This window comes from Haemorhous mexicanus, chromosome 4 (genome assembly GCF_027477595.1).
Source record: "Haemorhous mexicanus isolate bHaeMex1 chromosome 4, bHaeMex1.pri, whole genome shotgun sequence".
In the NCBI taxonomy this organism is placed as follows: Eukaryota; Metazoa; Chordata; class Aves; order Passeriformes; family Fringillidae; genus Haemorhous; species Haemorhous mexicanus.
Window position 1 is genome coordinate 53,850,361 of NC_082344.1, and position 12,603 is coordinate 53,862,963.

Below are 12,603 nucleotides of genomic sequence, written 5' to 3' on the forward strand. Positions count from 1 at the left end.
TGAAAATTTGTATCAAAGGCGTTACTAAAGTCCAGGCAGACAACATCCACTTCCAGCATCTCTCCAAACACACAGCTTACAATCTTAAGGTAGGATGTTTCTACCAAATTGTAGCCAACATGCAGCAAAAGGATGGGAAGGTAAGGAAATGAAACCTAAATTTTAACATCAGTGAAGGAATAAGAAAAGGGTTGAAACAGTGATATGGTCGTTAGTATTTGATATGTAAATTAGTAGAATTCCTCAAGTAGGTTCTATTTATTGAGTTTAAATCTTGGAAGCAAGCTGACTTTAGATGGTGTTGTTTATGGCAAGATACAAATGCAATAATGCAGGCCAGTTTGCTGTCTTGTTCAGCCAAGCATTGTTGGAATTTTTCTTGTTGTGAATGTCCCCCCCACCTTCTGCACTTGGTTGTTGTAGAAGGATTATCTGCATTGCACATAAATGTGCTGTGCTATGGAAGAGATCTGAGCTGGTTTCATGCCATCTGGCTCAGGACCAGAAGCAATGTGCCTCAGCTTGGGCAGCAGCATGCAGCCTTGGCACTTTGGGCCAGTGCCATCTCAGGGATGGATCTCTGTGCTTTAGAGTCAGCATTGCTGATGTTCCTAGTGTGCTCCTGTACACTTATACTACTCTTGGTTTTACATCTGCAAGACTGTATTTAAAAGAAAAGGCTTTATAGGTTAAAGAAAAATAGTCATCACTTGCAACACCAGTCACCCATCCAGGCATTTTGTCCTTTGCATCTTTACTTTGTAATGTGAGTAAAGTTATATCTAAACAACAACACTTGGACTGTAAGTTTTTTATAGCACTATATCTGAAAGTCTTTAAGCTTTACTGTTTTATAAATTGACTTTGGGTTTCTGTGGGGAAAATAATGCCAATATATTCATCAAATTTGATGGATTAAGATAAAGAGGAAGTTAAATGTTGGGAATAATGTGTTTGAATTGCAGGAACACAAACAGGGTTGTATGAAAGATGTTAGGAAACAATCTGTTCTCTGTTACAGTTTTAGAGATCTTCAGTGAAAAAGAGGACCTTTGTGTTTTTACACACCCTGAGGAATGCACCCTGGTAGGTGGGGTACCTCTGAAAGCTTTTAACAGCCTAATCAGTGCATAAACAAAACCACCCCATAGGCTGCTTCCTTAGTGAAAGTACTGTGCTTGTGTGGTATGCATTTCTGGCTAGATTCAAGTAGGGGTTTTTGGAGGCCTTTTGCATTTTTTGTGGTAACCCTCTGAACAAAATATTTGGAGAACATACCCTTGTGGTGTTCCTAGGTCTTCTCGTTTGTCAATGATCTGTTTGAAATCTGTGTTCAGAAGAAAAGTACTTGACTACCAAAAGTGCACCTTTGACTTGTTTCTATGCTCTGCATATTTAATATAAAGGAAATACTACTGCAATATGCTCTTAAGGTGCTGTTTCACAGCATTAACTGGTAGTTTTGACAATGGTGCCTTTGTAGTGAAGCTTCAAGTGTTAGACTGCAGTGTTTGTGTCATGGGTTGCTGTGTAGTTGGACTTGTATATTAGAAGCAACTGGATGTGTTTGTGATTTCTGCAGAGAGTAAGCAGTCTGTTCTCTGGGCAAATTTTCTTAATTAAATGTCGGATTCTTAACTTTCCAAAAGCTAGCTCTTATCTGATGATAGAAAATAATGCCTGACTGTTCAGGTTTGTGCTGAGAAAATAGGAAGGAAAGCTCCCTGTTCCCCTTTGTGCCTTGGGGTGGCCAGGCACCTCAGGCTTGTGCAGTGTGCTGAGCATTTCCTCAGCTCTGTGTGCTTCTCTGCTGTTGCTGCGTTTCCCAGCTAGCCCTTTCCTAGCAATGGGTATATATTCCTTTCTAGCTAGCTTATAGTCCTGCAGGCACACTGACAAAATTGTTTCAAAAAAGTGGAATAGTTATGCTTTAAAGATATTTCAGACTATGGAAGAATCTAAATTTCTGTAATGCTTATATATAACTGTAGTAGCTTTATGGTGCCTACCATGGACTTTTAATTTTTTAGGTGCTTTTTTCTTAGAAATCAGCACAAATAGAGAGGGGCTATTGCTGCCATCTGATTCCCCTTTCCTTGGGAAACTGAATGGTTGTGTGTGACCTTAAAATCCAAACACTTACTGGAGGACAATGCAGCAAAAATTCCTTAGGAATACCTGTGTTCATGTTGGGTTTTGTTTTTTGTTGTGGGCATATCTGGGGGTGTTGAGGGGGGTTTTAGTCCTAGCCTGGATTTTCTGTAGTTATTTTAATTTCACTTTATTTTCTTTTGTCTTTCTGTTTTGCTTATTTATTTACAGAGGCCAAGCATTTAATATCTGGGTCAGCCAAACTGTGTAGGTGCGTTCCCCTTTCATTGTAGCTGGATACTAGAGATATTTTTCCAGGAAAGTTTTGTGCCCTTTATTCTGTATAGCCACAGGAGCTGCACAGGGATTTTCAATGCGTTTCTGCATCCTAAGCAACTGGTTATCAGTGACATATGAACTCCATGTTAAAAGGAGTGTTGAATGGTTCACATATCAAGTTGTTGGATTACTGGATTGAACAGAAGGAACATGAGCTTGGTCAGAACAAATTAAAAAGCTAGATAAAATATGCTGCACATGGAAGAGAAGAGAGTTGTTTTAAATAAATTAGTCCTTTTAGAAACATTTAGAACAAAAGCTATCCAAAGTCCTGCCTCCTTATTCCCTTGCTCTTCTGAGCATTTTGCTCTGTACTGGCTGCATTCCTTCAGTAGCAGCCCCTGTGGATTACAGGGGCTACCTGCCAGCACGGCAGAACCTCAGGGTGGCCAGGATGACAGCTGGGCCACTCAGTCCATTTTTTCTGGTTTTGTTTTGCTTTTTTCAATGCATGTTATAGTGTTTTCTCTTATGGTTATCTCTTTGTTTCTGTGTTTCCTATCTGTGGAGAAAAAGTATCATAGATTTGTGGGGTTTTTTTAATTTCCTTCCATCACCTCTGGCATTCAAAAGCAAGTGCCCTTGTATAGGAGTACCACTGCAGTATTGTGAGTAGCAGGAGGCTGGCTTGTAATTGAGTGAGCCAAAAGGGACTGGGATTTTTCCCCCCGTCTTTGGAACATCTGTGTATGATTGTGAACTGTGTCCTGGGGTGTATACAGCATCACCAGCCAGGCAAGGGAGGGGATTGTCCTGCTCTTATCTGCACTGGTGCAGTCTCACCTTGACTGCTGTTGTCACAGTGTAAGAAGGATATAAAGCTATTAGAGAGAGTCCAAAGAAGGGCTGTGAAGATGGTGAAGTGTCTAAAGGGGAAGCCATGTGAGGACAAGCTGAGGTCACTTGGTTTGTTCTTGGAGGAGGGTGAGGTCTACAGCTTCTTCATGTGGGGAAGCAGAGGAACAGGTGCTGAACATTTTCTCTGGTGACCAGCAACAGGATCTGAGGGAATGGCATCAAGCTGCACCAGGGGTGTTTAGATGGGATATTAGGAGAAGGTTCTTCACCCAGGGTGGTTGAGCATTGGAACAGGCTTCCCAAAGAAGTGGTCACACCACTGAATCTAACAGAGTTCAAGAAATGTTTGGAAAATGTTCTCAGACACATGGTGTGATTGTTGGGGTTTTCCTGTGCAGGGCTAGGAGCTGGACTTTGATGATCGTTGTGAGTCTCTTCCAACTCAGGATATTCTACAGTTATATGACTTATGTAAGTTAACATGTGCAAGCAGAGTGAGGAAATATTTGAGACCTTTGCAATGTGCTTTGCAGAACACAATTAGATACTTCAGCACAGCTCATGCTAAGAAGTTTCTAAGGAAAGATTTGCTGTGAAGAATATTTTTTAGGAGGCTTGGTGTGGAGGTGCAGAGATGAACATGCTGCAGTTTTTGTTGGCAAGGAGCCTGCCTCTGGCTGACACATCGCTTGGTAGGCACTTGTAACTTCTCCCTTTTTAAACTGGTTAGTTGCATTAGATAGGAACACGAGGGAGATGAAGTACTCTGTTTTCCTTCAGTGATGTTGAAATTAATTGGATTTATTAGATCAAGGGAGGATATAAGCCACAGGTAGAAAATGTATTCCTGTTCTACTGTATCTAACAAGTTCTTGTTTTTCAAATTTATTACCCTGTGTAATGTTATGCTTTACTAGTCTGGAGTAATTTTAGTGAAACTGAGAGCTCATTCACTGGCTTCTGCATCCCAGTGAAACTTGGGGCTTTGAAAGTGCTTTCTGTTCCACAGACTTCTGTTCTCTTTGATTTTTTTGACTATTGCCTACTGTTGCTTTTCCATGCTCTTGCCATAAAGTGGTATGTTAAGACAGGATGCCTTTGTTTGTGCTCATGCACCACCGTTTTGGGGGCCGGGAGAAGCTGGTGAGAGGGATCAAGTGGCTGGTGCTTACAGGCCCCTGGGGGAACCAGGCAGAATGGTGCCCATTCATGGGGCTCTGGTGGTGAAGTGTACCTTCCCCACTGCTTCCCTGCTCTTTAATTTCGGCTGTGTGAGTTGCCCTAGCTGCAGAGAGTGCCTGGCTCTCAGGGCTTCAGGATATTTTGGGTAGTTGGAGTGCCTCTGCCATCTCCTCTGCCCTTTCCAGGCAGCAGTGAGGGCAGGGAGGTCCCGTGCTGGGGGGCTGCTGACAATGTCCCCTTGTCCCATCGCAGGCGAGGCTGAGCGCAGACTGACCCTGCGCTGATCAGCACTGGTGGTAGCTGTCTTTTGTCTTGTGCTAAACAGGTCTGCCAAAAGGTGGCTTTTGAGACTGAGTGGTCTCCTTGGTGACTCTAGGTAGGTGCAGAGCGATTGCCTTGGCTGTCATCTGCTGCTGCCTGGCCATCTGTCTGCTTCTGGGCAGTGGGAAGGGAATGTGGTTGTGGAGGGCTCCCGCTGTGCTGCCTTCAGCGATTGCTTTCCTCTCAGCAGTTTTGGGCTGTCTCATGACTAAACCCTCAGTGCTCTTGCCAGAATGCTGTAGTTCTCAAAGTCCTGTGCAGTTTCACTTGGGAACTGTGGATGTATAATAAAACTCACAGGAGATGGGGGCAGAATTTCCTCTTTACTTGATAAAAATAGCCTTTGTCTAGGGAGGAATTACAATTCCCAAAACCTTAACTCAATGCACTGGGCAAAAATGGGCTTGCTGGGGAGCACTTGCTCCAGACTTGTTCATGAGCTTCCAGAAGGTAGGGGTATGGTACCATCTCTAACAACCAAAATGCTTGGAAGAGAGTGGCCAGATGTGGAATGTGGGAGAGGAATATTCTTTAAAAATCATTTGACATTGCCAGTGGATTAATTTTTCTGAGGTTTTGGAAATTAGTCTTGGATATTTGGTGCTAAAAGCTGGCTGACTAGTGTCCGGGGCTGGCATCCTCTTCAAAAATCAAGACTAACAAAAGGAAGGAAGTGAATACCTGAGAATGCGTACAATTCTGATGTTAAAATGGACATACCTTGTATTTTGGGAGAGAAGTAAATTTTTTTCCTGCTTTGCAGTTCCCACTCAAAAGAAATAAATAACAATCATTTTGATTTCTGATTATTTACAAAACAGAGCAATTATGTTCTTCCTGATGCTTTATTATCCCAAAATGTAAGTAGGAGGACTTGATGGGAAAACCCACAACCAGGCAGCGTGGGTGAGGGAGCTGGTGCTTCTCGTGCTGGCCCTATAGTGTTTACAGCAAGCACAATGTGCTGTTGGACCAGCCAGGTCATAGTCTGTTCTGGAGCTGTAGGGTGAGTGTGGGCTGCAGTACACTATCTGACCCTCTTTTCAAATTAAATTGTTGTGGTTTAATGATGAGCATGCTTCTTCCTGTGTTAACAGTATGGAACCCCTGCAGCAGGTACTGGTTCTCATAATATATGAGGTCCCTGATTCCTTATGTGACAGAGGGAGAACAAACTTGCCCATTTCCTTTCCATTTCCTTGCCCATTTTGACAGGTAAAATAATGTAACAGTAGAAATCCCATTGTGACAAGTTTTGCCTGGTGGGTAATGCATACCAGACTGGTTTTATTACTAAATTACTTTAAAAAGGATAACTTAAATGAGTGATTTGTTTGTTGCTACATTAGAGAACTTTATCTGAAGTTAATAATTAAAGATTTGGCTGTATTTGAGTCCATAAGATGTTTGCTTATTGCTTTTTCCTTCTTGAAAAAAGGTCATAGTACTTCTGCTAGTTCGGACTATGGGGAATGAAAAAAATTCTAAATACGAACTGCAGTCCTCTTACTTACTGGTTACCATAGAAATCTAAATAAAGAATGCTCTGCAAATAGTATAAACATACACTTTGACAGCTCTTACTTTCTTAAAAAGACATGCCATTGTTCAGATTTCTGTAGTGACTGATCAGTAAGGGCCACTGCACACATTCTGAATAAGATTGCTGTGTAAGTGCTGTATTCATACTATTTGCCAGGTATTTTCAGGATCAGAAAACTTTTCTGTTACTGATTTTTGGTATCAGTTTGTTGTTGAGCCTGGCTGTGGTAAATGAGACTAGAAAATGCTGCTCTGCATTTGTAGTGAGAGCTGCAAAATGCTTAAGATTTTATGAATTATGAATGAGTCACCTACAGAACTGTTCCTATTATTCCAGCAAGTAATGTGACCGGGTGACATGCAGAGCAGCCCCCTTAAAGCTACAGACAGAAACTCAGGAAACAACAAGGTGTCTCATTCTCTCTCCTGGTCTGGCTTTTTCACTCAAATAGTTGCATAGCCTGAGGGTGGGAAATGGCTTTTTGGGTGTCTTTGGCCTCTGCAACTGGCATGATCTGACTCACTGTTTGTGGCCTTATATCTTTTTAGGAGCTGAGATGTGTTGCAGAGTAAAACTACTTCAGGTTTCCTCCACTAACCTTAGGAACATGTATTATGCATTTCATATCTGGTGGGACCTGATGGTATTTTCAGGACTTTTCATTGTTTTCAAAGTAAGTAATAAGGCATTATTATTTTTGAAGAAGTCACTCTGGTTGATTTTCTTCTGTGTTTACTCATCTTATATAATGTAAATCACTTTCATAGTCCATTGCTGTTTTTTTTTTTTTTAATTTACTTTTTTCCCCTGGGGCTGCTTAGCTGGTAGTAGTACCCTCCTTGCAGAAAGATGTAAGAATTTTAAACAAGTTTCCATCTGGTGTTGGTTTTGGCTTGGAACAAGAATAAAAATGCTATGCGTTTTTACAAGTAGAGGATTCTTTTTTTTTTTCTGATAAGTAAAAAACAGACTTGGAAAAGCAAATGGAAATGTACAGATTTCCAGAGCCAGGTCATCAGAGTTATGGCCTTATATCAGTGCACAGCTGAGTGAAACCAAAATCTGCACTACGTGATGCGTGTGCAAACTTGGGGGGTCTGTGGGCAAATCAGAGCTGGTAGGGCTTCCCAACAGCTCTCTCAGCAAGGTAGCTGTACAGCTGAGAGGCTGTGCTGATGCAAGTCATTAAGTTAGATCTACTGGTCTTCTGTAATGAACCCAAATACAGTTCCCATGCCTACATTCCATTCGGGACTGGGTCATTCTGTGCACCACTTCTTTGGGTCTTGGTGGTCCAATAGGTACTTGAAATCCTGGTGCAGGTTTGGAGAAAGCTAGGCAGTAATTTTGGATGGGGAAGTTAGTGTTGATTTCTTGAATTTTTCTTTGTTTTCCCCCTTTCTCACCACTCCTGCTTCTCACCTGGCCCCAGCAGCTGTGGCTGGAGGAGGTGGTTGGCATTTCTGTCTGGGTGTGTGCTGAGGCTTTTGCAGAACTTGGTTTTGTGGCATTTGTCCAGAACACATGGATGCAGTTTTAATGAATGGATGAGGCTCCCTGAGAGCAGGGTTTGGAGATCTGCTCTTCTTCCTCAGTGACTGCCATTATTTGGTGCCATTGGTGCTTGTCTGTTGCTGTCCTTCAGCTCTGTGCTCTGCATGCTGCAGAAATGACCATGGAAGGTGCTTTGCCTTTGTGCCACTCTAATCTGAGCAATGTGCCTAGCTTGAGGTGCCTCCATAGGGAAATCACATCACTTCCTATGGAGGACTGGTGCCTGAATGTACCTCTGAAAGAGAGGAGGAGCAATGCAGGCATAAGTTACCATGGCTGAGACCATTTCCTTTTGAGGTCAAAAGTATCTGGGGGACAAATTTATTATTTAATAGGCTTGTTTTGATGTTTCAAGTCTTTTTTCTTGATGTCCTGCCAAAAAAGAAATAGTAATTTCAGTAGTAATTTTACAAAACCTTTGTGATAAGAAGCTGACCTGAACTCAAAGTGATTTTTTTAATGGATCTGCAATTTTGCTCTTTTTGTGTGTGTGTGTGTCCCACTTTCTAAAAACCATATTCAGCAATTCTAGTGACTCTTGGCTGTGTTTTTAGATCCTTGCAAAAACCGTAAATGGTGGAATTTTAGGTAAGCAATTCTTTCCTTAGATTTGTGCTAATATGGCATTGCGTTTCTTTTCCTGGACTAACTCATCAAAATTAAAGGGAGTTCTCACTAATATGATAAAGAAAAGTTGAATTTACATACAACACTAGAGTTGTGTTGTACCTAAGTTACCCAAGTAATTATAATTTACTGCACATATATAGCTTAAAATACACTTAATTGGGTTGGAAACTATTTCAGCTGCAAACTAATAGTATGCTTTTTTAATTTCTGGTTTATATATGGTGTTTGACAACTTGTAGCTATTATCTCTGCTGTGTTCCCCTTTTTCAAAGGAACAGAGATTCACAGAACAGCATAGAATTGCTAGACTGAAGGTTGAAAAATAAGGAGAAAATTTTAAAAGTCCCCAGCTTCTGGCAGGGAAGGTCAGTGTGATACTGGGCAGTACTCACAAGCCATGTCCAAGTACACAGGATGTGCCTTAGCAGGGTGTTGAATGGGGAGGTGGAGTTATGCAGCTTTCAGAGAAACAACGCTGCTTATTTCTGTATTTGTAATTTTTTAATTGCCACAACTTGGAGTGTAAAGTGAAATCACCCAGCTTTGTAGCCTTGCAGCTGTATGTAATCCATTAAGTTTGGAGCACTTCTGAAAAAGAACTTCAGCTGTTTGGGTACACTGGGAGAAGAGTTCTTATGAACAGAAGAGCATCCTTTTTGGCCAAATCGATCTAAGTAAAATGAAAATAAAAATGAAGTGAAAATTAATATTACAGCTGAGCCAGTGAGTTACTGCTGGAAGAGGCAATCCTTATTCTTGTATTTTGTTTTGTGGGATTTTTTTCCCCCACATGTTGTGTGATGTGGCCCTGTCCTCTTGTTTCAGCCAGTGCCATGGCTTGATTTTATATATCACCAAGTATGAGTTAAATACAGTGCCTGGTTTCATCCTATTCCCTGTGGAGGCTGCTTGAAAGGGTGCCAGAGCAGGCACAGGAAGATCAGGAGGTGTAACAGAAAAGGTTGCCCTGAGCTTCCCGTGGTCTTGGAGGCTCAGGGTGGGCTGAGTCCACCAATGAGTGGGAGCCCTGCTGAACAGAAGCAGTCTGGAAATCTAAACTAAAGCATTTCTAATGAAAAGGGAGAAGGACCTGTTTGTTGCAGCTGAGCAAAACTTGTGTAGTTCTGTTGTTTCACAGGGCACAATGACGTTGGATTTTTGGGTGCCTTGGGTTGTATTTTTTCAGAAGCATTGAGAGTTTATTGCAATAGGGAAGAGGTCTATCTTGCTAGCTGGAATTACCCAAATTGAAGACAGGCATGAAATGCAGAAGTGGGTATTCATCTCCATTCAGCTTCCTAGAAGGTAAAAATGCAGCTTTCTACTCTCGAATCCTTTATATCTTGCTGTACATATCACCATTTGCTGATGCTTGTGATCTGTGCCTCAGTCAGATATTGCTTGTTTTATGCCTGTGCTGTGGGTGTGAATTCCCAGAGATGTTAGTCCTCTGGGTTTCCTTTCAGGGGTGGTGAGGAAGCAGCTGATCCCTGCAGCATGCTCTCAAGAGACAGTGCTGTGAGAAATTGCCTCTTGCCTCTAACAGAACCTTCAGCAGCAAAGTGGTTACTGAGCCTATTTTACTCACCCTGTTTGTGTTCCTCTGACAAAGTACATATATACTAATTGTATATAATTGTTGTGATTACATGGTGCAATTTCCTTGTTCATTATGTGCCACTACCAGCTTAAGGACCTTTGACTCTACTTTGGCCTTGAGTTTTGCAGACATCAGACATCTGTCAGAAAAGAAAGTGCTGCAAAGCACGAATGGACCTTGAGGAGTAAATGCTTCTAAGACTTGCCCAACATAAGCATCAGCAGTATAAAGCTCCTGTGCTGTGGAAGACTGCTGCAGGTGGTGTGGGGGTAAATCAGTCACCACACTGACAGATGTCTGAGAGCTGGGCCTGGCAGTGGGATACTGCAGCAGCATCTCCAGAGAAAACAAGATGTGCATGAGCTCAGGTCTTTCGCGTTCTCCATGAAAGATTTATCCTTTCACAGAACTTTGTATCAGTGTTAGATGCTTTTGAAAAGCCTGTGCAAGTAGGTAGTTGTTTACTATCAACAAGCCTGTTGATTGTTATTTAATAATTGTAGGTGTTGTCCTGTAAGGACTTGGGTTATTCCTGTAGGACCCCAAGCAACTTCTGTAGCTGCTAAGGGGAAAGAGTGATTCATGACACATTAACAATTGATCAGTCTTGAGCTGCTTTTGTGTTTCTTCATCCAAACCAAGAAATTGACTTAGGTTGCTGCATGTTTTCTCACAACTCAACCAGTGTAGTAATATGAGTGAAGATTAAACCTGCCCTGTTCTGAGACATCTTGCTGAGGGAAGTTGCTCCTTTGGACTGCTGTGTTGAGCACGAGTGAGCTGGGGCAGTAGTTATGTGAAAGACTATCTCTGACCCTTACATGGTCCAGTCACTGACTCAGATATATACATTACCTTGCATTTTGTGAATTGTTCAGCCCCAGATTTATTGTCGTTCATAGCTGCATTCCACCAAACAGAGCAACTAAAAGGATTGCTTTAGAAGAAATGCATTGAGGTCAGGGGCATTTATAGGCCTTTGGGTTTTGTGTGAGTTAAGATTTATCCTAATATTAACTTTGGGCTTCACTCAAATGGAGGTATTTATTACTTGCTTATTCTTATCCCTTGAAATGTTGAAGTTGTACAATAGATTTGTTCTTTTATTAGCTAGCATAAATTGCTGCTTCATTTATCATGTAAAACAAGCAATCATTATATAGGTGCTTTTTGTTTGTTTCGTGGTAAAGGGCCTGAAATGAAGGAAGCCATGAGAGCACAAAATAACAGTGTAGCTAAGGTTTACTGGTAATAGTGTCTATTTGCATATTATCCTTTGTCAGTGGCTCTGGATATGTTTTGCAGACTTTCAGCAAGCTGAAACTCTGCAAAACATACTGTCTTGGAAATTAGGAGTTAAGAATATTAGAAGATGCTAAATTGCAGCACTAGGTGACAGTAGGTTCTTCACTCATTTTGCCTGCCTAGCGTGGGGAGGTTTGGCTGAATTCTGGAGATCTGCCTTATCTTGCAGGGGCTGTGGCATAAGAATGGTTAGTCTTGAGTCTTCTCTGACTGTTGAGATAGTTTTATTTGTGAGTAATAGGTCACTTTGGTTTTCTTTGGGTCTTCTAATGTCTCCTTTACTGGTTTGTCACTTCTTTGGATCTTGCTATGGTTCTCTGGTTTGGAAGTCACAGATAGAACTCCTCCAGCTCTGTGTTTTGTGCACAGGTTATACCTCAACTGAGGGTCTTCAGCATCAAAACAAATTATTAATACACTTGTAGAAAGTGTTACACAGTCTCTCTCCCAGGCTGTTCTAAGACACTTGCCAAGAAGCCACGGGTACTACGTGGGGTGGTTGTGCTTTTAAGTTAGTTTGTAAACCACCCTACTATGAGCTTAAGCAATTTGTACAAGGCCCCTCTCCCTGTAGGTAGTAAAATAAAATCCTAGATCTCTGTGCTGTTACTCTGTGTTTAGCCTCACCTGTGATTTTTCAATGGCTTATTTTAAAGAAATCTTCTAAATGATGCTGGTTCAACTGATAAGTAAAAAAATAAATACAGATGCTCATATTACAGAAGTTGTATCCTAATTAATACATCTGTATGGTTGCAAGTGTTTGCATTTACTGTATTTGAGTGTGGGTGATTCAGCCTAAGGATTCTAAGGTTTGTTGTAATTTCTGATGTTCTCTCTTGTTGTGCAAATAAAGGCAACATAATCCTTGCTAAAAGCACATCTCTGAACAGGACATAGAGGGTTGAGAAGCAGGTTTTACGTGCAAAAGAAGGATCTGATCTTTTCACTATCAGGTGAAATAAAATCACTTGTTCAAAACCTTTAAAGTATCTGTCTTTTCCCAACTGTAATAACTGTTTTTATGTTTCATTTCTTCCAGTAATCACCACTGCTCTTTTCTTCTTACATAAAACTTGATCACCACCTTTGCTGTGGACAGGGCCCTATTGTATCCATGTACTGGTGAATGATCTGCTCTGTGTGTCATGGGGAATGTCTCCAGTGAAACGATGTGCATGTGTGTGTATGTGTGTGAGATTTCTTTAGATGCAGTTTCTAGTTGTTATTTACTCGTTAG

At 41.4% G+C, this 12,603-nt stretch overlaps 1 protein-coding gene across 11 annotated transcripts in view; it reads left to right on the forward strand.

Annotated features, from left to right (window-relative positions):
• APBB2 (amyloid beta precursor protein binding family B member 2) overlaps positions 1–12,603 on the forward strand; it is a 161,419-nt gene that overhangs the window by 26,243 nt on the left and 122,573 nt on the right. The window contains exon 1 of one of the 11 annotated variants that reach the window (XM_059844932.1): positions 6,905–6,947. The exons of the other annotated variants lie outside the window; for them this stretch is intronic. The gene's annotated coding sequence lies outside the window, so the exon portion shown is untranslated. Of the gene's footprint in view, positions 1–6,904; positions 6,948–12,603 lie in introns of those variants that run through there. 11 annotated transcript variants of the gene reach the window in all.